The sequence below is a fragment of the Carcharodon carcharias genome, chromosome 18 (assembly GCF_017639515.1).
Source record: "Carcharodon carcharias isolate sCarCar2 chromosome 18, sCarCar2.pri, whole genome shotgun sequence".
NCBI classification, from domain to species: Eukaryota; Metazoa; Chordata; class Chondrichthyes; order Lamniformes; family Lamnidae; genus Carcharodon; species Carcharodon carcharias.
The window spans coordinates 35,338,527-35,365,931 of NC_054484.1; the positions used below are offsets into that span (position 1 = coordinate 35,338,527).

Consider the following 27,405-nt stretch of genomic DNA (forward strand, 5'->3'; position numbering starts at 1 on the left):
ACCTGAGACTTGGAGAGGGATAAAAGCAAAATATGTTTATAATAGTGCAGTTCATATACAGTGAATGAACAGCTGTGCCACCATCGTGCATTCAAAACTTTTTAATTTTTCGTACCCTACCGCTACATCTAGGTGCAGTCCCGACATCAGCAGCAGAGGTGGGGAAGACTGCAAACAACTATGCCCTGTTGTCTGAGATGACTTTGGTGGGCGTCCTCTGGTGGCCCAAGGCCTGGATGGCCCCAGCCTGTTAAGGGTCTCCTGCTCCGGGGCAGCTGCACCCTACTTGGCCTGACCTGCTGGAGTTGATGAGGTCACAGGCAGAGGGGATTTGAAGCAGCAGGACACCCTTGGATTGTCCTGGGCGGATGTCCCCAGGGTGACTGGCTGATGCTTCGCCTCCCTCTGGGTGCCCAAGGGCCCCTCCTTGACTCCTTGAGGAAAAGTGGCATGTGGATGGAGGTCGAGGTGCTCCATCCCTCTTTTTCTAGCCACAGCTGGAATGCACACATGGTTAGAGCAATGGTGTGCAGGTCTGAACGCAAATCTGGCAGAAACTGCATTCTGCTGGACCTGGATCTCCAAGGCGGCCACCACCCTTCCCATGGAGACTTCAAAGCACTCGCATGCCAGAGCCATGACATCAGACTGAACGTGCACAGACTCCTCCAAGCCTTCTATCCAGTCTGCTGACAGCCTCTGACAACTCTGCCTGATGTTCCCCTGCTTGTCTCTGTATCTCCACATTTCTCTCACAATTGCAGAGGCTCATCATTAGACTCAGACTTTGCAGGGGCCTGGTCTTCAGCAGTCCTCCGAGCGTCAGAGGCCTCACCTGACACGGCCCCCACCTGTTGTGGACACGTGTCTATGAGGTGATCACCAGACTCTGAACCCAAGCCTGCTTTAGAACTAAGTCCCACTGAGGTGTGTGTATTGGCGCTGGTGGAGGGAGCATGTGAATGCAGTGAAGGACTTTCATCAAATGGGTCATCAGCATCCTCATCTAAGGTGGTCTGGGGGCTGGAGCTGAGGCTGAGGCACTTGCTGGAAGTCTCCCTCTGTTTTTTCATGCTGATGGCTGGAACAGAGAGAAGCAATAATTAGTGTTTGACTAGGCAGGAACACTATAGGTCGCTCACAGTGATTGTCTGCACGTTGTCAATGTATACTGCATGGAGCCTTGAGGCTTACTGGGGGATCTGATCTCACCTTCTGCACAGGGATGATCTCTAACCTCTCCAGGGAGCTCTGCTGCTTGCTGCTCATGGGAAGAGTGCACCCTCAGCTCTGGAGTACCACGCCAGTCTTCAATCTCCCCTGCCAATTATGGGCGAGCTTGTCCTGGAGATGGATGGATTGATTGTGAGCACTATGGATGAAAGAGCAGTTCAGAAGCATGAATGCCTGCTGTGTGTGCTGAGTCCTCCCCAGCAAGGGCTTAAGAATCCGTTTGTGCAGGATCTTACATGAGATGGTGATCTTAAAGTGACTGGCAGACATTCAGTGTTGATGTCCCATCTGCTCATCGTGTGTGACATCCCTATGGACTATAACCCTTAGACTGCCTGATGCCCTTATGAGAGTGTGAGTTTGGAGTGAGTAGAAGTTTCACTTAGCCTGGCGGGGCACAGCAGATTGTTCATTCGTTTCCTGAGCAGGACAATCCTTCTTTGGGACCCTGACCTCCATGGTGACCTTCTCCTGGGCTGGTGTGGTCAGATGTGTGGAACTCCAGCGCCCATCCTGAAGAAAGGGGGCCTCCCGCCTTTCCTGGGGGCATGGAGGAGAATCCCCAGGGTGGCCTTGCTAACCATGGAGTGGAGGGTATTGTTCTTCTGGGCACCATTGAGAAGCAAAACAAAACAACACACCTGACCTGCACTGAGTGAATGTCTGGGCGAATGCCATTTAAATACGGTGCCAGGACCTGAGACCCCAGGAGGTAATGGCGGGATAGCCGACACGCAGCCTGACCCGCCAGAGATGCGACAAGCTACTGGCTGATGTATAATTAATGAGAAGCGGAAGATCGGGCGCGAAATCTGCCCTGCTGCGTACCAGGAATCATGCTGAATTTGCCGCCCACCACCACACTTAGGATGGAATTTTCTGTGCCCGTTGGCATCAGGCATGTTTGGCTGCTTGAGCGCACAGTGTGGCGAGAAGGCCAAAAATCAGTTTCACAATGTTGTGGAACCAGTTTGCAATTGTGCGCTCTGCCCGTCAATGGTGGGCCATGTCTCCCAGCATCAGATGTCGGGAAGCTGATTGTAATACATCTGCATATCATTATAAGCCTGGCTCACCGGAATCATCGCCTCACGTTGGATCATCTGAGCACATCGGCATAATTGCACGCCAACATGTTTCACAACTGTACATAAACAACATGCACCTGGCGAGCTGCACTTCCCTTGGGATTGTGAGGCCTGTTTGCCTACCATACTTCAGGCAGCACTCACGGGCATCAGCGCCAGGCTTCACAGGCAGCACCACATCACTTTTCGGGCTCTCACAGGCAGGTCTCTACCTACCAGGTCACCCATGAGTCAGGGGTGGCTTTTCAACGGCTGCATGGCTAGGGTTTGCTTGGGGAAGGGGGAGAAGCAGCATCAGGCAAGGGATGAGGCTGCAGGGCGAGGGCTGTACTGGAGAAGGAGGGTAACCCAGGGTGTGTGTGGGGCACATGTTGATTTGTGCAAGTGGCCTCAAGATGGTGAGGGCTGAGGAGGCAGTCTCCAGAGGAAATGAGGCCAGATGGAGATGTGAGGGTGTGTGTGAGAGAGTGAGTGGTGATGTCCCTTGAGCTGGCAGTGAGTGAGATGCCAGTGAGTGTGTGATGCCTTTGTGAGTGTGTGAGTTTAGAGTGATGACATGGTTGCCATACCCTGCTTGAGATCATTCATCCTCTATGTGCATTGGGTGACCAACCTCTTCTGTGCAACATTGGCGCTGATCACCACTGTCATCGCCTACCAAGCCAAAGTGGTGATGTTGCTGCCCCTCCTGTGGCCAGTGCGTAGGTAGAGGACATCACGGCAGGCCTCCACGGTGTCCAAAAGACGCTCGAGGGACGTATCACAAAACCAGGGGGCTGCAGTCTTCTTGCTTTTCAGTCATGTATTCTGTGCAGTACTGGAAAGCTGGAAGCACTGAAAGGTGTGAGCGCGGCTGCACTCTAAATGTAGCACCCGGCATGATGAAGCGGTGAGATGATGGCGTGACGGGCGAATTGGAGCCTTCCTGCCATCAAAACAGTGTGTTTCCCAAGAATGCATGATTAACGAGGCAGGATTGGGATGATACGATGTGAAAAGCCGCCATTGCGGCTGGCGGTAAAACATCCTTTTTCCCATCCGCCACTGCACTTGGTGCAAATCTGGGACAATTCCGCCTTTAGTCCCCAGAAGGGAAAATTCCACCTTAGGTGTTTCATGGGGAAAGCATACAATCCTTTTGACTGTATGTCCTGGATTCTCATTCAGCAGAAATGATGGGAAGAAAGGCCATTTTTTTGTATTGCTCCTGAAGACTTTGAGTGAAATACATTTAGTTTTTATTGAGTGTGCTTTCATTGAACAAACTGGTTGTAAATTGGCCCGAGATAGGAAATTCTTAGACTAAAAGTTCTGGTTGGTATGGGAAATAGAAAAACTCTCATAATTACAGGAAGGAATTTTTAAGGTTTCAGTTAAGAACCATTCATTGGTTGACAATGTAGAACCTTAATGAGCCTACGAGCCATACTGATCAGGAATATTTAATACTGATTTTTGATGATAAGGGGAAAAGGAGTATTCAATCCCCCAATGTGCACAGTTCCACCCTTGACAAAATAATTCTCCCAACTCCCAATAAATATAGATTAAAAATCTCTTCACTCCACTAAAATTCTGGAATTCCCTCTCTATATCTCTCCACATCTCTCTCCTCATTTAAGACCCTGGTTAAGATCCAGCTCTTTGATCAAGCTTTTAATTTCCCCCTCCAAATATAATCTTCTTAATCTCAGTGTTGATCTTTGTCTGATTGCGCTTCTGGGGATTGGGCATTATTCTACGTTAAAGATGCTATATAAATGCAAGTCATTGTTGTTGACACAATACAATAGAGCTGCAATTGCTGCAATGATTCTCTCTCTAAATTATCTGGCTGTGTGTGTTTGGGATTCTCTCTGGTAAAGCCATGTTGCATTTTTAAAGTTAAGGGCCTTGCCATGCAAGAAGAGTATGCTGGGTTATGTTACTACATTCCTTGAGTCTGTGAGGCACAAGAGAGTAATGGATCCAGTAGCACTACACACCAGGTGCCAAAAAGATTCAACAAAAGGTAGTCTTATTCTACAACTGGATGCAACATTTCTAAAAAGAATAGGCAAACAAAGCCTTAGGAGGCAAATTACTGACTTCAATCGCTTACTTTCTAGTTGCTTCTTCATCTGTAATATGAGAGATTTTACTTTTGAATACTAAAAGCTGGACAAGTAACTGTACTGTTCTTGTGGACTTAAAAAGCTTTATAAAGTATATTGTACGCTTTCAGGCCTCCTATTTTATTTACAATCCTTGTCTCCATGCAACCTTATTCAGCTGTGGAATGCTGCTGGCTGTGAAGCAAGAACTAGTGTGTCAGGTTTTTAACTGGGACTAACAGCAGCTACAAAGAGCTGTTCTTAACATTGATCCCACTGCAAATGAGAATGAACAGCAATGTATCTAATTCTGGCAAATTGTTAATTCTTTGCTAAAACCACAACGCTGAAAATGTTAAAACCCTGAGCCTGTACCTGGAGTTTTATTGTACTTAGGCGGCTAAGTGGGGACATACGTGGTTTACCAACATAGGGCAATAGGTTCTGGTATTGTGCCCATTGTGACACAATTTGGGTTGGCGGGTTTCATATTGCAAACTTGTACACGCCTCCAAGTGCCAGCTGGGAACAGCAAGTTCGGCCAATTTGGCCTCATCCAGCCACCTACGTGGGAGACTTCAACAGCCACCACACAGATTAGGGTTATGCAGCACCAGACAGTGATGGCGAACAGCTCCTAGAGTGGGCCTCCACCCAACCTGATATATGACCCCAAGCCATAAGGAATGTTCCATTCAGCCAGATGGGGTTGGAATTACTCATCTGACATGTACTAGGTCATTTCCCTTGATGGGCACCCACAACCAGCATAGTGCCTAGTCCTAGATGGCTTCCCACATATTCAACACAGGCCATCACTCATTCATATTGGCCTTTGCCTTCCAGTCATCAACAGTGCAGAAAAGATACGATGGAACTTCAATGAAGCAGATTGGCCGTGATGCAGTAAGATCTTGGAGCACATCATAGTAACTATACCTATTCACAAAATATCTGTGGAAGACTCATGTAATTGCTCTTGTGGTGCCACTCACAAAGCTGCTCGCAAAGCCATCCTCGTAGCTATCGATGTATCTACAATCCCATGCCTTGATGCAAAGTGTATAGCACTTCTAAAGGAATATGAAACACCCTGATATAGCAGGCCACCTCATTGAATCTCTCAATGCTGCCAGATGAGAGGAAACAAAGCAGGGCTCAGTTTCCCTTATTCCAGTCACAAGTGCTGGGGCTTGATTCACGTCCTTGGAGCAGCCCAAAAATCACCTACATTAAGTCACCCTGAACCAAGTTGCCAGTCATCTGCTCCACATAGGGAGGATATCATTGGAAAATAAAATAAAACGCATCACCTATAACAAACTGAAAAAACAATGCCAACAACAAACAGAACGTGGCTGCCTGATCCCTTCAAGATCACAGAACTGGTGAAAGCATTAAGATGCCTGAAATGTGGGAAAGCAGCAGGCTATGACAACATTGCACCAGAACTCCTGAAACAACTTGGCCCTCATGCTAATGCCTGGCTGACTCAGTTCTACACAAGAATCATCGCTCAAACTCACTCCCGAAGGCGTGGTGTATGACAAAAATCATTGCTATTCCAAAACCTGGAAAAGATCTCACATTGGCAGCCAGCTATCAATCGGTTTCACTATTTTCTGTGTGCTTTAAGATCTTAGAGCATCTTATCCTGCAACACATCTCTGGAAATAGAGACCAGGCTGGTTTCCATAAGGGACATAGCACATGTAATTAAGTTCTGGCATTCACCAACTACATCAAAAATGACTAAAGAACCTGAAGACACACATAGTGCTACTGGACCTCATAACTACCTACAATAGTGTGACACACTGGCCTGCTCCTAAAGCTATCCACAGTGCTTCCAACATGGGTCGGGCTGGAACTCTTTGCTCAGCACCCATCCGCTGGCTTCCTGTCCTTGCAAATATCACTCCAATACATCCACCAACTGATGAAGACCCACAAGCTGGTTGAAACCATTCATGCTGCACCTCACTTACCTTTTCATGATGACCTGTTCAGCCCACCTACTGCCTCCCTTCCATCTTAGCGCCCCATATGGAGCATAATTGCTGAGCAAGATCTACTAGCAGATATCCTTTGGATAAAGCAATGGGAAACACGGGAAGTCACTAAGAAGTTCCCTATGACAAACCCAATGTGTCAAATAGTAGGCTTTAAACTACTACAGTGAGAGTTCTCCTTGCTAAATAGGACAGGCCATGGCCCCTGGGGAGCCAACCTCCACTGCTGGGACCTCAGTACAAACCCAATATGCACTTGTGGAAAGTGCCATGACCACAAGTCCCCGGGTTCCCGAATTACTTATCAACATATTGAACTTTTAAGTAAGACATGTGTTTTGTAAAAAAAAGGCATATAAGCAAAAGCTGGCCGAGAGTATAAGATGACCACTTGCTGGAAAATTCCTATATGGATTACTTGATCATCTAGTTCAGAGAGAACGGAATGTTGCACCTAAAAGGTATGGCACGGCCTACTTCAGAGAGAGGCACCTCAAAGGACCAGATACAACATAAACTGAACTGTAACCTTCTGTGTTTGCAGAGATAATGGAAAAAATAAGCATCTCAGCTGAGACCACCTCCTGTTGAGTTATGTCCCAGACTGTGAACATGAACTGAGTTGAAAAAAAAAACAGATCTGGGCAAAAGACATATTTGTTTCTTCCCTTCCAGGAATACACAAGGAAAATGGTTTAAAAAGCCAACTGCAACCCTGGTTCTGTGTGCTAGTCTGGTGTTCTGTTCTGGGGTGTGTGTGCTGTGAAGGTCACAGCTGAAGAACACCAACAGGGCATCCCTGTGCTTGCAGGTAAAAAAAAAAATCTCTCGGATTGCTGGAAGCAAGTCACAAGTCAGCAAAGCCATAGTTGAAAAAGAAACAGGACAACTCCTTTCAGCTAACCTTCAGAACCAAGAGTCTTCAAACCCACTGCTCAACTGCCAAAGTCAACTCTACAGGAATCATCCAACTTAACATCACAATGTTGCCATCTACTCCTCATGGACAGGCCAAAGAATAGATTCATATATCTTATTAACATTTATTTTTGGACTCAATTTCTCATTTCTAATGTGTGTGTGTGTGTGTGTGTGTGTGTGTGTGTGTGTGTGTGTGGGAATGCGTGTGTCTGTGTGTGTGTTTGTGTGTGTGCGTGTGTGTATGCGTGTGTGTGGACGTGTGTGTATGCGTGTGTGTGTGTGTGCGTGTGTGTGTGTATGTGTGTGTGTGTGTGTGTGTGCGTGTGTTTGTGTTGTATTTTTATTTTTTTCTCACATTCAGTAATCAATAAACCCACTCTTTTTTTGACTCAAGAAAGCCTGGTTAAATTGGCACCTTTTAAAACATAAATACAATTGGACTGGGAAAAGGTATCCATGAGGGAAGGATCCTTTTAAGATTAACCTTGTTGCGACCAACCGAAGAGGTTGAGTAAAGAAGGGGAAGCCAGTTCACCCCTCCTCACCCAGACGCATGACAATTTGAGGTACCTCATCCGGGATCATAACAAATTGGGGGACGTAGTCCAGGGACCGATCGTAACAGAAGACACAAACAGTGCTGCACAGTACCAAGGAGTGTCCTCTCTAAAGACTAAGTGACAGACTAATCACCTTAAACTCAGCAAATGAGGATGCTATCTCTTGGCTTCAGGGGTTTACATTTGCTAAATAAATAAAATAATTATGTCTATAATTGCTCCTCTAAAGGGAGGAAGGGCAAATGAGAGGATTTTTCCAACTCAGACCATTCTCACACGCTTCTGGTGTCAAGTGTCTGGCTGGCATTAAATTATAGATGCAAAATTGTTTCTTCAATCTCTATAAACTTGATGATGCTGAAACTCAGGCATATGTCCTTTGATTTTTATTTCCCTCATGTTATAACATAAATTAATGGAGCAATTCATCTGATAATAGGAAAACAAAAATATTTGGCTAATGGGCATGTAATTTTAAAAAATTATAACATTACTTGGTTAGTTTTAAAAGGAAACTCATTTGTTGCCAAAAAATGAAATTCTCATTGTAATTTCTAAAGATAGCTGCCTCACTATAGATCTACATTTGGTTCCCCCACATTGAACGTTTGCTATTGCATAAATCCACTTAGAATGTTTAATATGACTCTTCAGTCCTTGGTTGAATCCTGCTATGCTGATACCTGCTCCCACAGCTTTCCCAGTTTTTGTCTCCTGATCCTCTGAGGGAAGAGAACCTCATTGCTTCTGTCAATCCTCTGTACAAAGACCTAAGAGAGTGGCATTGGAGAACCATGACACACACTCTCTGGCCTGCAGTGCAATTTCTTTTTCCAGGTCCTCAAATCTTCTTCAAGCAGTTTTAGCCCCTGCTACAGCAAAAATGTACCTCATCTTTAACAGCTGCAGTCTAGCTTTAAGTGGTGCTAGCCTTGCATGAACTTGGCCCTGTACTGAGGCATGCAGTCCTTCAGCAGTACATTCAATCAAGGCGGCACGCTACAATGAGAATTAGCAGGCAGTATAAAATTTGCATGGAGCCTGCATCATTTTGAATGAGCATGGAGTAATCATGCATCATGATCCCCACTCCTGAATTTGAGGGTTACCCAATTTAGGCCCCAACATCTACAACACTACCTTGATCAACCTTCTCCGTTACCTCATCAATAAATTCAATCAAGTTGGGCATGATTTGCTTTGGAAAATCCATACTGGCTCTCCTTGATTAACCCATGCAGTTTCAAATGAAAGTTTATTTTGTCCCCAATAATGGTTCCAATAATTTCCCCACAACTGATGTTAGGCAAATTGGCCTGTGGTTTCTTGGTGTATCCCTCATCCTTTCCTCTATACCGGCATAACATGAACAATCCTCCAGTCTTCCAGCACTACTCCTCTATCCAATGAGGGTTGAAAGGTTATGACCAATGCCTCTATTTCTACCTTTTATTCTTTCAGCGGCTTAGGATGCATTCATCTGGACCAGGTGACTCACCAACTTTCAGTCATTCTAACCTTTTCAGAATGTCTTCTATATCTACTACTATCTTGTCCATAAGTTTCCTCTCTTCATCTGCTTCCTTTGTGAAGATAGATGTAAAGTACTCATTTAATATTTTAGCCAGGTCATCTGCCTCAACATAAAGATTTCCCATTAGATCCTTAATAGGTTTTTTTTTTCCTAGCTAACTACTTGCACTTAATATGTTCAATTTAATGCTGCCCGCTAATCATTTTTAAAAACCTCTCTTGTGTCTCCCGCATTAACTTTTTCAATTCACTCCTGCACTTTCCATAATCTTCCTGGTTATTAACTGAATATTTTTCCTGTGTTAAACCATGTGAGGAGGGGTAGAAATGACTCTGCTACTCTATCACTCCAGGTTTGACTGTAACAGTGTGTTTTGTGAATTTATAAGAATGAAGGTATTAACTCAATGTCTACGCTTAGCCATTTACATGCCGATTGCAAAGAAACTAGTCTGAAAGGCTTTCTTGACTTTAAAACACAAAAGGGTTAGTTTTTATTGAGTTTAAAACCTACCTAGGTAAAGATGTAAATATATTTAACAGGGTAAACCCACAGCCCGATCTTTGCAACACACATACACAAAACATACAACACACATGCAAAATTATAAATTATACATTAGGAAGTTACTTTTCATTAAAAAGTGAATTAAAATTCAATGATAAAAGGTAAAAAATAGAGAGTTCACTGTTTTGGAGTCCTTTGCTGGTATCTGTAGCTGAAGCAGAACTTTTCCACAGTGGTCTTGAAAATTCATTGGAGCTGGAGCCCATGTAAACTGCAATTTCTGGAGACAGTCTCTTATTTTTAAACGTAATTCATCTTTTCCAGAAGTCAATGATTTTTGCACCTGATGTTTCTTTCATTTGAAAATTCTCTATCTCTATGCTGAATTTCAAACAGACATAGAGATGGGGTCTTGAACTTGGGAGAGAAGGGAAGGGAGATCATTACTGCTCCATCGGCAGCTTTATTCCAGACTTCTGCTTAGCAGCTTATGTGTTATGATAAAAGACATTTAAAAATTCTAGTCACATGACCTCACTCTTCATAATGATTTCAGAAGGCAATTGATTAGCTCATGTCTGGACAAACCATGTCTATTGTTTTGTGGCCTAGGTGAGTAGATGCTGTGATGTCCTGGCCATTAACTCCTGAATGATCCATCATCCATCTTGATGAGATAGGAAAGACACCTTCCATATCTCGGAAAACTTTCTGTCTCCACCTGAGAGGTACCTTTATAGAAATGTCAATGGGTTCAGTACAGTTTCAGTAAATCTTTTCAAGTAGCTCTTGACATCAGAAGGTGTGAAATTCCATAGGAGGTTATCTTAATGTGTCTCAATTGTAATTCACATTAGAACCTTGTAGGAACTGGTCAAATTGTAATACCACATGTTAGGAGACTTGTGGCAGCTGTCTTAAGTCAGTGCCTTTGCATGTTTTTTTTAAGTCCTTTTTAAAGCAGTTCAATATATGTTTGATCAGCCATGAAATTAAAGATTAATATTACATATGCACAAGTTGCATCATTGTGACACTTGACATTTGTGATGTCTTTTTTTCCATTTTACTTAAACATCTATTTCCATTGTCATCCAGGATGCATTAGCTTTGGATGCTCTATCTTTTCCTTTTGAACAAATATATCTAGTTTGTAACTGAACTATCTCTTACCAGAATGTCCTCCATTGCTTCTTTACTTGCAAGTGATATCGTTCATTTTGAAACTAGGGTCCTAAATCTGAACAAAGGAAATTATGAAGGTAAGAGGGACACATTGGGTATGATGAATTGGGAAAATACATCAAAAGATTTGAAGATAGACAGGCAATAGCTACTATTTAAAGAAGTATTACATGATCCAAAACAAATATATATTCTTGTCAGTCACAAACCCAACAGGAAAGGTGAATCAACCGTGGCTAATAAAAGAAGTTAAAGATCACATGAGATCAAAGGATGTGCCTTATAAGATTGCCAGAAAAAGTGATAAACCCAAGGTCTGGGAGCAATTCAAAATCCAGCAAAGGATGACCAAGAAACTGAGAAAGGGAAAAGAGAATATAAATGCAAGCTAGCTAGCAGCTTAAAGGCGGACTGTAAAAGGTCTTTAGGTACGTGAAAAGGAAAAGATTAGCAAGGATGAATGTGGGTCCATTATAGGCTGAGACAAGAGAATTTATAATGGAGAATAGGGAAATGGCAGAGGAACTAAACAATTACTTTGTGTCTGTCTTCATAGAGGAAGATACAGAAAATCTCCCAGAAATACTAGGGGCAGAATCATTCCAATTTTTCACTAAGTGTGGTAGCAGGCGTGAAAAATGACGTTTTGCCTGCCGGCTGCAATGGTGGCCTTTTGTGCTGTATCGTCCCCTTCCTGCTTCAAAAATTATGCAGTCATGGGAAACACGCCAGATTGCTGGTGGCAGGCCTCCGATTGGCCCGTCAAGCCATTACCTCTCCGCTTCCTCATGCCGGGTGCCATTTTTAAAATGCAGTCGCGTGTACACATCTCAGTGCTTGCAGCCCAGGACTGCTCCATTGAAGACATGGCCCTGAAAGCCAAGAATAGTGCAGACCCCCGATTCAGTGATGCATCCATAGGATGCCTTCTGGTCTGCGTGGAGGCCTGCCACAAAGTCCTCTACACCTGCTCTGGCTGCAGGGGGCCCATCAGCCTCATTGTGTGGCGGAGGCAGAGGTGATCAGTGCCAACGCTGCACGCAAGATGTTGGCCATCCAGTGCAGAAAATGGATGAATGATCTCATCCATGCTGCCAGGGTAAGCCAACTATCTCACAAGCCTATCACACATTCACTGGCATCTCACTCACTGCCAGCTCAAGGGACATCACCACTCACTCTCTCACACACACTCTCACATCACCACCTGGCCTCGTCTCCTCTGGAGATCACCTCCTCATCCTGCCCATGGCTCCACTCAGCTCATATGCATGCCTGGCATCCTTCTCATTTGGCCTAGCCCATCTGTCTTTATGCAGGGCAAGGTGGTTGATAATCACTGGGAGAGGTCCTAGACTGGAGGGTGGAGTGCTGCACATCAAAGTCCTCACTCTGTTTGAGAGCTGACTGGAGAGGATGTCGACCATAGCTGCGGTGAGGTGAGGCGAGGTCAGCTGCAAACACCAGATGATCCATCTCTCAATGCTACTCAGAACAGTCCACTGTTCTGTGTTCAACATGGCTGCCAAGTACTAATAAGATCCACTTTCTGTTCTAGGCACATCTGACACATTGTCTTCAACCTTGACCCCAACCCCAGCACCTTGGATGAGGGCAGCATCATTGAAGACCCGTCAATGTGCTCACCCACATCCTCCACCAGTGCAGTGACACACATCTCGATGGGACCTAAATGTAAAGCAGCCTTGGGATCATAATCTGGTGAGCACACCACACAATCTGTTCTACAGCAGGTGGGGACAGGGATACTCTTGGTCGCCTGTACTCGGAGGACTGCTGTAGGCAAGGAATCTGCTGAGTCCAAGTCAGGCAATGAGCCTCTGGACTCGGTCCTCAATTAATTGTTGGAGCTGCAAAGACAATCATGGGAACATCAGGAAGAGATGTCTGGTGCACTCCTCAGATTGCCAGGGAAGATGGAGGGGTCCGTCCACTTTCAGTCCAAGGTAATAGCGCCGGCATGCCGACACACCGAGGTCAACACTGGCAGATGGTAGCCACCATGGAGACCTTGATCCAGGATATTGGTGCTGCACTGCTGCATGGGCTGAACTCCATCACTAATGCCCATTGTTGGCCTTCAACAGTGTCAATGCAAGAGAGATGTGGGGCAGCTCAATCTCACTCCAGCTTCCTCTTCTCCTCAAGGGGTCAGCCAGGGGCTGTCAGGCACACAGGGAGGAGGACCAGCAGTTTGACGCCCTGGGGCCGTCCGCCCAGTTGGCTCCAGGAATGCCCGGCCGATCCCAATTCACTCCTCCTGTGAGCCCAGCAACTCCAGCTCCACAGGCTGGGGAGGGTGCAGCTGACCCACAGCAGGACATCAAAAGCAGGCTTGGGACCTCCAGGTCATGGTCCATCAGAGGGTGCATGTTGAAGCCATCACAGACAGGGCGTTGTAGTCAGCAGGCTGCCTCCTCCTCCGCTGTGGATGTTGGGGGAGCACCAAGACATAGCGGCAGGGTTAGGAAGGTTAAGAAGATGTAGTTACACAGCCTGGGCACAGGTGTTAATCACTTGTGCATAATGTTCACTATTGTAAATAAACACCCAAGAACGTCTTCTTGCCTATTGCTCCTTGTTATGATAAGCAGTGTTCATGTCACTCAGATGTGAAACTTTGGTTCCTGTACAAGATAAAGGCAGATGTCTCAGTCCACAGCCTCCATCTTGTGCAATGTGCAACCTTCAGACCAAAGTCATGGTCCAGCATCACAGTCAATGGACAAATCAGTGACGCCTGTGCCTTGATGGCACTTGTTATTGCTGCCAGAATGTTGTGGGCAGGCATAACAGAGTTCCGTCATTCTCTCTGTGTGCTCTCAGCACCTTTGAGGTGGGGCTGGCCCCCCACTTTCTTCAGCACCTGTGACTGGTGACACTGCTCTTGATGGGGACAGGTACTGAAGACTGACAAAGGATCAAGTGCACTTAAAGCATCACATTATCCCCTTCGACATCCTCCTCGTTGGAGGATACATGCAGCTCTTCCATCTCCTTCTCAGCCAAGTCCTCCCCCTGTTGAAGTGCCAGGTTGTGGAGTGCACAGCAAGCTACGATGATGCATGACACCCTCTGGGGACTGTATTGCAGTGCTCGACCGGACCTATTGAGGCACCGGAATCTCATTTTCAAGATGCCTATCATTTGCTTCACCAAAATCCAAGTTGTGGGCATGAGCCTTGTTATAGCAGCACTCTGTTGCAGTCTGAGGTTGCTGCATAGGCATCGTTAGCCACATCCTCTGTGAGTAGTCCTTGTCCCTGTGGAGCCAATCCTGCAGCCTCTCTGGACCCAGGAAGATGTGAGGGATCTGAGACCTGCTCAGGATGTAGGAGTTGTGGACGCTCCCTGGGAATCCTGCGCAGACCTGTAGGATGTGTTTGTGGTGGTTGCACACCAGCTGAACATTCAACGAGTGGAAACCCTTGTGTTTGATGTAGTTGACTGCTTGTTGCCACAGAGATCTCAGCGCCATGTCAGTGCAGTCAATCGCACCATGCACCTGTGGGTAATCTGAGATCTGCACAAATCCCAGCACTTTTGCTTCCTGGCTTTCCTGATCTTGGGTGAAATGTATAAAGTTCTGTGTCTTTGCAAAGATGGCGTCCACGATCTCCTGGATACACTTATGTGTGGAGGGTTTCAAGATCCCACACAGGACACCTGTGGGGCCCCGGAAGGAGCCACTGGTGTAAAAATTGAGCACACGGTCACTTTTACGGCCACTGGCAGTTGGTGGCATCCATGTCCCCGTGGCACCAAATCCTGCAGTGGGTGTCACATGTAATCGGCCAGTTCCCTACACATGAGCAATCTTCAGCGACACTGGTTCTCAGTCATCTGCAGGAATAACAAGCGCAGTCTATAGACCCTGGTTCAAGCGAAGCACCTACGGCTTGCTGTGGATCTTCAGTTGCCCTGCTGACCTTTCATCTTGAGGGAGGTGCTCCCCCTTTTACTGAGCCAGGTGCCTCCGCCGCACTGTTCTTCTTCTCTGCTCCTTGTAAGTCATGAGGCATACCGCTAAATCACCAGGTTCCATGACACTGACTTTCTCCTCCTGCAGGATCAAAGAGAGAGACACATGATTAGCATATGTGTCCTAAGACCTCTCTTGATAAAGTCTGAAGGCCGTTTCACACATGCAGAAGAGTGCTGGCCACTATGTGGTTGGCCAGTTTGTAGTGTGCTTCATAGCTGTCCAAAACCCCACCCACGCACATGGGATACAGGGTAATTTGATAAGGTGGATTCAAAATTGGCTAAGTTGTAAGAGACAGAGGGTGATGACAGAAGGCTGCTTTAATGACTGAAAGCCAGTGTCCAGTGGCAAACCACAGGGTTCTGTGCTGGATCCCCTATTATTCGTCATTTATATAAACGACATAGATGACTATGTGGGGGGTAGGATTAGTAATGCAGATGGCACAAAGATTGGCTGGGTGGTTAACAGTAAGGTTGAGTGTCTTGGGCTACAGGAGGATATAGACGGGATGGTCAAATGGGCAGGTAAGTGGCAGATGGAATTTAACCCTGAAAAGTGTGAGGTGATGTACTTTGGAAGGAGTAATTTGACAGGGAAGTATTCAACGAAGGGCATGACATTAGGAAGTTCTGAAGAACAAAGGGACCCTGGCGTGTGTGTCCATAGATCTCTGAGGGCGGAGGGGCACGTTAGTGGGGTGGTGAAAAAGGCTTATGGGACACTTTATCAATCGAGGCATAGATTACAAAAGAGATCATGTTGGAGTTATATAGAACCTTGGTGAGGCCACAGCTGGAGTCCTGTGTGCAGTTCTGGTCGCCACATTATAGGAAGGATGTGATTGCACTGGAGGAGGGTGCAGAGGAGATTCACCAGGATGTTGCCTGGGATGAAACATTTAAGTTATGAAGAGAGGTTGGATAGACTTGGGTTGTTTTTGTTGGAACAGAGAAGACTGAGGGGCGACTTGATCGAGGTGTACAAGATTATGAGGGGCATGGACAGGATGGATAGGGAGCAGCTTAGTTGAAGGGTCAGTCACGAGGGGACATAAGTTCAAGGTGAGGGGCAGGATGTTTAGGGGGGATGTGAGGAAAAACCTTTTTACCCAGAGGATGGTGACGTTCTGGAATGCGCTGCCTGGGAGGCTGGTGGAGACGGGTTGCCTCACATCCTTTAAAAAGTACCTGGATGAGCACTTGGCACATCATAATATTCAAGGCTATGGGCCAAGTGCTGGTAAATGGGATTAGGTAGGTAGGTCAGGTGTTTCTCACGTGTCGGTGCAGACTCGATGGACTGAAGGGCCTCTTCTGCACAGTGCGATTCTGTGAAAAGCTAGCGTGCAGGTTCAGAAAGCAAATAGGAAGGCAAATGGTGTGTTGGCCTTCATTGCAAGGGGATTTGAGTACAGGAGTAAAGATATCTTGAGACAGCACCTGGAGTATTGTGTGCAATTTTGGTTTCCTTATTTAAGGAAGGATGTACTTGCCATAGAGGGAGTGCAACAGAGATTCACCAGACCAATCCCTAGGATGGCGAGATTGTTTTATGAGGAGAGATTGAGGAAACAAGGCCTAGATTGTGTAGAGTATTGAAGAATGAGAGGTGACCATAAGGCGTAGGACCAGAAGTAGGCCATTCGGCCCATCAAGTCTGCTCCACCATTAATGAGATCATGACTGATCTGACAATCCTCAACTCCACTTTCCTGCCTTTTCCCCATAACCCTTCATTCCCTTACTGATTAAAAATCTTGTCTATCTCAGCCTTAAATATATTTAATGACTCAGCCTCTGCAGTAAAAACTTCCACAGATTCACTATTCTCTGAGAGAAGAAATTCCTCCTCATTTCTGTCTTAAATGGGTGACCCCTTAATCTGAGATTATGCCCTCTGCTTCTAGGCTCTCCCACAAGAGTAAACAAACTCTCAGCATCTACCCTGTCAAGCCCCCTAAGAATCTTATGTTTCAATAAGGTCGCCTTTCATTCTTCGAACCTTCAATGAGTACAGGCCCAACCTACTCAACCTCTCCTCACAAGAAAATTCCTCCATACCTGAGATCAACCTAGTGAACCTTCTCTGGACTGCCTCCAATGCCAGTACATCTTCCCTTAGATAAGGGGACCAAAACGGTTCACAGTATTCTAGGTGCGGTCTAACTAGTGCCTTGTATAGTTTTAGCAAGACTTCCCTATTTTTATATTCCATTCCCTTTGAAATGAAGGCCAACATTCCATTTCCCTTCCCTATTACCTGCTAAGCTTGTATGTTAGCTTTTTGGGATTCATGCACAAGGACTCCCAAATCCCTCTGTGTTGCCGCTTTCTGCAGTCTTTCTCCATTTAAATAGTGTTCAGCTCCTCTATTATTCCTGCCAAAATGCATCACCTCACATTTTCCCACATTCTGTTCCATCTGCCAAGTTTTTGCCCACTCACTTAACCTGTCTATTTACCCCTGTAGACTCTGTGTCGTCCTTACTACTTGCCTTCCCACCTATTTTTGTGTCATCTGCAAACTTGGTGATAGTACATTTACTTCCCTCATCTAAGTCATTAATATATATTGTAAATAATTAAAGCCCAGCACTGATCCCTGTGGCACTCCACTAGTTACAGGTTGTCATCCTGAAAATGCCCCCCTTATCCCAACTCTCTGTCTTCTATTAGTTATCCAATCCTCTGTCTATGCTAATATACTACCCCCAACATCATGAGCTCTTATTAAGTAGCCTTACGTGTGGTACCTTATCGACCTTCTTTCGCAAATCCAAATATATTACATTTCCTGGTTTCCCTTTATCTATCCTGCTTGTTACCTCCTCAAAGAATTCTAATAAATTTGTCAGGCATGATTTCCCCTTCATGAAGCCATGCTGACTCTGCTTGATTATATTCTGCATTTCTAAATGCCCTGCTAATACATCCTTTATAATAGACTCTAACATTTTCCCAGTGGTGGATGTTAAGCTAACTGGCCTATAGTTACCTGTTTTTTGTCTCCCTGCCTTTATGAATATGGATGTTACATTGGCAGTGTTCCAATCTTTTCCAGAATCTAAGGATTTTTGGAAGTTTATTACTAGTGCATTCACTATTTGTGTAGCTACTTCTTTTAATATCCTAGAATGCAAGCCATTAGGTCCAGGGGAATTATTGGCCTTTAATCCCATTAGTTTCCCTAGTACTTTTTCTCTAGTGATGGTTATTATATTTATTTCCTCCTCCCTTTTGCCTTTTGATTATTTAGTATAGTTTAGTAGGTGATCTCATTGAAACTTACAAAATTCTTACAGGGTGTGACAGGGTAAATGTAGATAGGGTGTTTCCCCTGGCTGGTGAGTCCAGAAACAGGGGGCACAGTATCAGAATAAGGGGCAGGCCATATAAGACTGGGATGAGGAGGAATTTCTTCATTCAGAGGGTAGTGAATCTTTGGAATTCTCTACCCCAAAGGGCTGTGGAAGCTCAATCATTGAGCATGTTTAAGTCAGAAATCGATGGATTTCTCAACACCAATGACATCAATGGATATGGGGATAGTGAGAAAAAATGGCACAGAGGACCTGTTTGAATGGAGGAGCAGAATTGAAGGGCTGAATGGCCTACTCCTGCTCCTATTTCATATGTTTGCATAGGTTCACATGTACTGCTTTACTCTGCAATCGTTTTTTCTAGTCTCGTTTCTGCCACAACCACTGACCCTGGAAGAGAATTTCATAACCTTGCAACTCGCTATGTGAAAAGATTTATTGTGCTCCCTTCTAATTCTATTACATTTAATCTTGCACCAATTGGCACCATACCTAGACCCTTCAACTGCTGCTTATTTCTATCTGGTTGCATGCTTTCATTCAAACTGAGTTTGAAAAGCGTTAAGCATTTCCCTCTTTGTCATTCTTTTATTAAACTGGTATATGATTTCTGTTGTGCTTTTACCTACTGTAATCTGCCCAGTTCTTCATGTGAACCTATTTTGTTCAATTGTTGACCTGAAATGGGAAATTTAGAAGGCAATGCACCTTTTTTGTCCTCAGATAGTATAGAACTCAAAGCCAAGCATCTGGGGATTAAGTTGCCAGGGAAATCCCCTAGTAGGTAGGGAATGTCTTTAGTGTCTGAGTGTATTTCACATTTGCTTTCTGAACTCTGTACTGGTCTTTGTTTCCAATCATTGAGAGTGCACAACCCTTGCCTACAGTTGGGATTATTAAATTCTTTTCTGTATAAGGTTGCCTTTTTAACTGAAATGCCCTTCTTGTCACATCTTGAGCAACTGGTCGGGTAGACGATCAATGGCAAGTCTGAGTAGATGCCCTGAATACAAATATGTAGACAGAAAACTGTTTGGCTTTCTTGAGTCTTTGCAACTTTTTTTTCCCTCTTAAAACATACTTATCTCTCTGAGAGTCAGCTTTTTACTATCAACAGAAACAACTGACCCCCAGTTAGGTCACAGAAGCTCAAAGAAAATAGACAATGCTGCTGGTTTTCTCCGCAGAGCCACACTTATCTGAGCTGCAACTGCAATCCCCAGCAGTATTCCTGTCCTTCTTCACTCAGGACTCACCTCAGAAATCTAACATTTTACAGGCTCTGCCTTAATTTATGTTAACCAGTGCAACTGGCCTGAGAAAGCCAGCCATGCTTTCCGTGATTTTTTTTTCAAATTCTCAAGATACCACCAGGAGACCAACTGCTTCTGCAAACAGGCTTTCTTTTTCATGAGGTGATTGCTTTTCATTGTCAGTGTACACCACTTTATTTAGAATAGGAGTGGAAAAGAAAAGCCCACGCCCATCCGTAGATCAACTAACTGATTTAGGATCACTTAACTCACGTCTGATGATTCCCTGTCCCCAGTAGACTACAGCCAATAAGGAACTACCAAACAGAACCCTGCCTGATCACAAGAACAGCAGCAACAAGCTGTCACTTGAGGTAGTTGTGAAGATTGAGAGACACAAATAGCAGTAAAAGCAGAGAGAGATATGAAATAGGAGAATCAAAAAGGAGAAAGAACCTGAAATGAAAAGGGAGGAAGGATTCTAAGAAATGTAGGTTTGCCATTGTCCTTAATCAACTCAACTGCCCAACTCCAAAATAATTTATGACAATGGACTTATGATCTAGAGTTAACGTCACAATCAAACAAGTCTCTGAAATTGTCCTTTAATTCTACCACATTTCTTCCTCTAGACTAGGAGAGGCTGATGCATTTTGTCCAATTCTTAAAATTTTCAATGATCATGTATTTTGTTTTCTCTAAGGTAAATTCTCCCTTTGTTGAACATAACGAGAAGTGAGAAACACTACATAGAATTACATAGGATATAAAGCACAGAAGCAGGCCATTCAGCCCAACTGATCTGTGCTGATATTTTTACTTCACATGAGCCTCCACCCATTTCATCTACCTCATTTCAGCCTTTCAGCAGCCACTGCTCAGACTGGAAATCCAGAAGTAAAATAATAATGATGTGGGTGTATTAAAAGGCCACAGACAGAACATTCTTCCAGGTTTCCCACACAAAATCAGACTAACACCCTTGCCCACTGTATGTCCACCAGTTAATATCAGGACCAATCTCTCCGCATGTACCTTGTTGAACCCATTCATCTGCAATCCGTTCTCTTTTCTAAAGAAAAGTAGCCCCAACCTGTGCAATATTTCATGATAGCTTTAATTATGAAGACTTGTGCTCCAAAACATGCCACACCCCGAGCCAAGCTGTTCCAGTACAGCTACAGCACTGGTATCTACCCAACAACATGGAAAATTGCACAGGTATGTCCTGTACACAAAAAGCAGGACAAATCCAACCCAGCCAATTACTGCTCCATCAGCCTACTCTTGATCATCAGTAAAGTAATGGAAGGGGTCATCAACAGTGCTATCAAGCAGCACTTGCTTAGAAATAACCTGCTCACTGATGCTCAGTTTGTGTTCCATCAGGGCCACTCAGCTCCTGACCTCATTACAGCCTTGGTCCAAACATGGACAAAAGAGCTGAACTCCAGAGGTGAGGTGAGAGTGAATGCCTTTTACATCAAGGCAGCATTTGACCAACTGTGGCATCAAGGAACCCTAGCAAAACTGAAGTCAATGGGAATCAGGGGAAAAACTCTCCACTGGTTGGAGTCATACCTAGCACAAAGGAAGATGGCTGGGGTTGTTGGAGGCCAATCATCTCAGTTCCAAGACATCACTGCAGGGGTTCCTCATGGTACTGTCCTAGGCCCAACCATCTTCAGCTGCTTCATCAATGACCTTCCTTCCATCATAAGGTCAGAAGGGAACATGTTTGCTGATGATTGCACAATGTTCAGCCCCATTCGCGACCCCTCAGAGGCAGTACTGTGGGTGTGCCTACAGCACATGGACTGCAGCGGTTCAAGGAGACAGCATACTACCATCTTCTCAAGGACAATTAGGGATGGGTAATAAACGTTTGCCTAGCCAGCAATACCCAAATCCCATAAATAATTTTTTAAAATATAAATACATCAATCACAGTGATAGGGATAAAGCTTTACTGCTACATCCAAATATTAGATGGTGATGCCTGATGACATTCATTATGAGGTTGAAGTTTATTTATAGCAGAAATCAATTTTGGAACGGGAATATAGCCACGATATGTATTCGCTCTTGATTTCTGCCAAGCACAAAGCTAGTCTAAAGGGTCATAAATCGGAACTGAGAAATCAAACTCCCTCCAAAAAAAACAGAAAATACCAAAACATATTTCTAGATCATGTCAGTCTGCAGATGAATTTTGGAAACGGGTTGTCTTAATTTATTGTCCTCGGTATTAAAATGTGGATTTCTAAGAAAGGTTTTAGGCTTGGATCAGAAATTGTCCACAATAGTGAATGAGATGTGTCTGGTATATTTGAATGATGATATTGGATGAAGTATCTGCTTACTTGAAATTGGTTATGGATTTGCCCCTATTCTGTCTACTTGAATTCTATTTAAGCAATATGGGTTTTATTATATGCGAAGTATTGAACCAAATCAAGTCCACATAGAAAACTGTAGAGATGAAACATGAAGCCTATGAAATATTAGCTTCTCCTCAGTTTATCAAGACATGTTATAGGCAACCTGTTGTTGCTATTCAATCACATTTTGCAAATTATCAAATTTCTGTTACATTTTAACTTGTTCACCAAATGCTAGCTTCTTGTGTGGTTCTCATGGAAAAATCCCTTTTAGTGCCATATGCTAATGGATAAATCCAATGTGACATCCCAACATGACTGATGTATCACTATGATACTTGCATTCAGGCTTTGCTGATTACTCTTTGAAAGTTAACCATATACTTCAGCTATTCAGATTTTTGAAAGGTACAATATTATTCAGCAATCAATCATTAATATTATTGAAATATGTTGCTTCTTTGTAATACTGAATAGTTGTAAATTGTAGTGAGCTTGGTCAGTTCTGTTCCACCTCTGATGAATCAAAGCCCAGGTTGATCCACATTAATCATATGATACTACAAACTAGCTAGACCAAAAGAAAACAGGTTTCCATTCCTATCCATCATGATAGCTCTCCTTTTCTCCCCTCCATCCAGAAATTTTACCCACTCTTCCTGGCTTGTACTGCTAGCCAAAGTATCCCTCACACTGCTGGAATTCAGATCTGGCTCTGCAATGGCCATGTGTTGTGTAAGGTTTGAAGACAGCCATAATGCTTTGCTGTTTAAATGGAGCCGTGTTCAACCTGCCCTGTCCCTTTAGGGTCACTCTTTAGATAGTCTCTGTGAGGAACTTGTCTAAATAAGAAAACCCAGAGGTCAATCAGAGGTTAATCCTTGTGGATTGTCAGCTGTTTGTGAATTTTTGGCTCCTGAGAACAGCCCAGGTTATCAAAGTTAGAAGAAAAAGAGCAGAAAAATGAGTAGATTTTGACTTTATGTAATCATGCAAAACAGCTAAGTTGGTTGCCCATTTTAAATCCCTCCCAATTTTTATTTCCTTTGAAGTCATCTGTGCCAGTTTTTTGTTCTGTCTTTGAAATTCAGATATTGTGCAGTCAGACATGGATTTGGTTTAGCCCAGGGGCAAATTGGATTGAAATTGTACTAAGATAGGGAAGGAAGTAAGAAAAGGGCAGAATTTCCACCGAGGTTCTCATGGTCCCCCACAGTAACTTTGGAAGAATGTTGGCAAAACCACAGGAAAAAAACAACTTGAATACAGTACACACCATTTCTCTGAGGGGAGAAGAATAAACCAGTAAACTACAGACCTGTCAGTTTAACTATCAACTGCACAAAAGAAAACAGTGGTATCATTACAGAAAGCACATGTTATTGGTATATAACAACAAATATAATGTGTAATATGCCAGCAAACATACAATAATCTAAGGCCTTGAAATCGGTATGTCTGTTTTTTGAACTCCTAAGGCCATATTATGACTCCTTCCCAAGATTAGTTTGCCCTGAACCAACTGGGAAACCGGGCCTTGAGATCACCTGCTAGGCCCAAGGCAGCAAGTAAGTTGCTTGTTTAGAGCCAGGTGTGATTCTCCAAAACCCACATTAAAAAAAATTGAACAGCCATGCCCCCAAACAGAAATCACAGAATCGTTATGATGTAGAAGGAGGCCATTCAGCCCATTGTGTCTGCACCAGCTCTCTGAGCATTTTAACTTAGTGCCAATCTCCTGCCTTTTCCCTGTAACCCTGCACATCGTTTCTATTTAAATAATCATCCAATGCACTCTTGAATGTCTCAATTGAACCTGCCTCCACCACACTTCCAGTCAATGCATTCCAAACCCTAACTAATTGCTGTGTGAAAAGTTTTTTCTCACATTGCATTTGCTTCTTTTGCAAAGCACTTTAAAACTGTACCCTCTGATTCTCAATCCATTTATGAGTGGGAACAGTTTCTCTCTATCTACTCTGTCCAGACCCCTCATGATTTTGAAACCTTCTATCAAGTCTCCTCTTAGCCTTCTCCTCTCCAAGGAAAACAGTCCCAACTTCTCCAGACTTTCCTCATAATTGAAGTGTCTCATCCCTGGAACCATTCTCGTAAACCTCTTCTACACCCTCTCAAATACGTTCACATCCTTCCTATAGTGTGGCGCCCAGAACTGTACACAATACTGCAGCTGAGGTCTAACCAGTGCCTTATATAAATTCATCATAACCTCTCTACTCTTGTGCTCTATGCCCCTATTAATGAAGCCTAGAATACTGTATGCTTTAGAAACAGCTTTCTCTACCTGTCCTGCCACCTTTAATGACTTATGTACATATACACCCTGGTCTCTCTGCTCCTGCACACCCTTTAAAGATCGCCTCTGCTCCCTTCCACCACGACCTCCAACTACCCCAATTCCTGCTGCTACCTTCCCAAATTCATTGCCCTAATCCTTTGCAATCCCAAACCATCTAATCCCCAGTCTCCTTTCTCCAATCTTGAACCTGATCACTGGCTCCATCTTCAATCCTACCCCTGGACTTGATCTGCCTCCTGCCCTGATCCAACTCCTGACCTGGATCGTTGGGGAAGGCCTGCCAGAATTAAGTGCCCATCAGGCACTTAAATGGCCAGCATTGGACCTTCACCAGAATTTAAGACCCAAGGGGCAGAATTCCTGCCCCTGAAAGCTGCTGCCCAATGAGAGGCTGGCAGATTTCCATTGCCCATCAGCGCCACCAGGAGCAGTAGCTGCTGCCAGTATTGCACCCGCCAGAGACCAAGTATCGCTGAGGGACCCAGGTCACAGGTGAGTGAGGGTGGGATAGGGGTCACAGGCAGGAGGTTGCTAGCCAGGTGTGTAGGAGCTCGGAAGAAAGGGTAGGAGTGTGGCTCCCAGCGGGCCTTCCCCTTCCTGATGCTGGATCCCTCTGAGTGCCTTTGAATGAGGGGCCACCTCTGGAAGCCCGCAAGCAAACCCAACAAAGTTTGGTTTTCTGGCTCCCCATGTGCCGACTACCCCATTTGGTGCTGGTTGAGTATCTGTGGTGGCAGTATGATGCTTTTAAGTGGGCAATAATTGACCCCTTTAGGGCCTCAATTAGCATTTAGTCAGGAAGGCCGTCCATGACCCTTACTGTCCTGGACTTAACTGGGTTGATGCAGGAAGACAACAGGGTCCCCATTCCACACCACCCCAAACCCCACCTCCAAACTTGCCTCAAGGGCATGGAGGTGGGGGGGGGCATTAAATGCCACCCATCCTCTTAGCATCTATCCTATCGAGCAAGCCCCCCCTCAGAATCTTAATTTCAATAAAATCACCTCTCATTCTTCTAAATTCCAATTGATATAGGTCCAGCCTGCTCAATCTTTCCTCATAGGACAGCCCCTTCATCCCAGGAATCAAACTAGTATGTCCCGCCTCCAATAAGGAAACCAAAAACTCCACAGTACTCTAGATGTGGTCTGAACTACACTCTGTATAGTTGTAGCAAGACTTCCCTACTTTTATACTCCATCACCCTTGCAATGAAGGCCAACATTATATTTGTCTTCTCAATTACTTATTGTACCTGTGATTCAAGTATGTGGACATCCAGATCCCTCTGTATTACAGTATTCTGCAGTCTCTCTCTATTTAAATAATATTTTGCTCTTCTATTCCTCATACCGAAGTGGGTAAACTCACATTTTCCCACATACACTCTCTTTGTCAAGTTTTGTCCACATATATAATATATATGTTGTATATCAGTTTATCACAATTTCTTCATCCTAATTATTATATAGAACCATTGTCTATTGTGGAGATAATTAATGTCCTAAATATGGTTTCTTGGAAGTAGGATCCAGTGTCAGCTGTATAAAACAATGCAATAAGAAAGCGACTGCAGGTCTGGACTGAATTTTCACATTAGTCTAATATTTGAAATGAAACAAGAAGACATTTGGGACTGAAGTGATAATCATTTCCAGTGGAATTTCTGTGAACTTTATGAACTTGTTTCTTCTTGCTGTTAAACCAAGTAATTCTGGAACAGGATGTCTTGTGTCAATATAGTCTGGAATGCCTCAGCTATGCAAGGCCCAGGGTTATGGAAAATAGTGTAAGGGTGTTAGTTAGGCCCCAAGTTGGCACTGACCATCCAAGGAAGGAGTGTCAGAAAACACCTGGGAGAGAAGGAAAGGCAAGAATGACTGGGGGTGGGGGTAAGAAGAGCTTGCCATAGGCGGAAAATCCCAGTGGACCAGAAAAGACAATGAGGGAGGTGGAATCCAAGGATAACAGTTGGGTGGAAAATAGCTCAGTGAGAGGAAGAATATTTAGGAGGCACTGAAAAGACATGGAGGGCAGGCAAAAACCTTACACATCAGCAGGAGGTAAAGGGACAATGGTAGCAATAGATGGAGAAAGCAACCTAATGGGGAAAAATGGCAGATTGAAGAAGGCACAGCCAGGATTTGACTTCAGCAACTGCCAGATCTCACTTTCACCTCCCAATCCTAATACACTGTCATAGCAATGAATGAAGGAATGTCAGACATATAAAGAGGTATCATGACCTCTTGATGTAGATATGGAGCAGACAGGATGGGCTGCTTGGGATAGTGGAACAAATGCACTGCACATTTTTTGGAGGAGTTGGTTGTTGCTGTCCTGTTGAGCACCAGCTCATTAAAACCCAGGACTCCTCTGTAGTGCAAGAAGAAATTTAACAGCCTTCCCAGAACAGCTAAGATAAATTCTCCTCCTCTGCCTAGGACTTTAGGTGCAGGTGTAGACCATTCAGCCCCTCGAGCCTGTTCCTGCATTTAATTAGCTGGTGGCTCATCTGTATCTTAAACCAACAGTGGAATGTTTATTGGATGAAAATGAGAAACAAGATGCTGGAATGTATTGTTGAAGGGATAAAGTAGAAGTTCCAGGAAGTGAAAATTAGTCTGTACAATGCATTGATCTGACCAACCTTGAGTATGTGGAGTTTTGGGCATCTATATATATAGGGATACAGAAGGAATCCAATTAAGGCATCTAAATTGATGATGGGATTGGTCAATTCTGTAATGAGATTTGTGTATGAACACTGGTGATGTTTACATTGGAAAACATGGCAAAAAGGAGATAATCTAATTGAGACATATAGAACCTAAAAAAAAGATAAACTGAATAAAGGTTCAACACTAACAAACTTGGGGACAAGGGGACAAGAATTCATGTTCAGACAAAAAAAAATGAACATTGCAGAACATATAAGGAATTTCTAGAAGCTTTACTAGAAATTTTTGGCCGCGTTCTAACAAAGA

The 27,405-nt window shown here is 44.2% G+C and overlaps 1 protein-coding gene across 3 annotated transcripts in view; it reads left to right on the forward strand.

Annotated features, from left to right (window-relative positions):
* LOC121290666 (collagen alpha-1(VIII) chain-like) overlaps positions 1 to 27,405 on the forward strand; it is a 185,321-nt gene that overhangs the window by 25,590 nt on the left and 132,326 nt on the right. The window contains exon 1 of one of the 3 annotated variants that reach the window (XM_041211416.1): positions 10,582 to 10,676. The exons of the other annotated variants lie outside the window; for them this stretch is intronic. The gene's annotated coding sequence lies outside the window, so the exon portion shown is untranslated. Of the gene's footprint in view, positions 1 to 10,581; positions 10,677 to 27,405 lie in introns of those variants that run through there. 3 annotated transcript variants of the gene reach the window in all.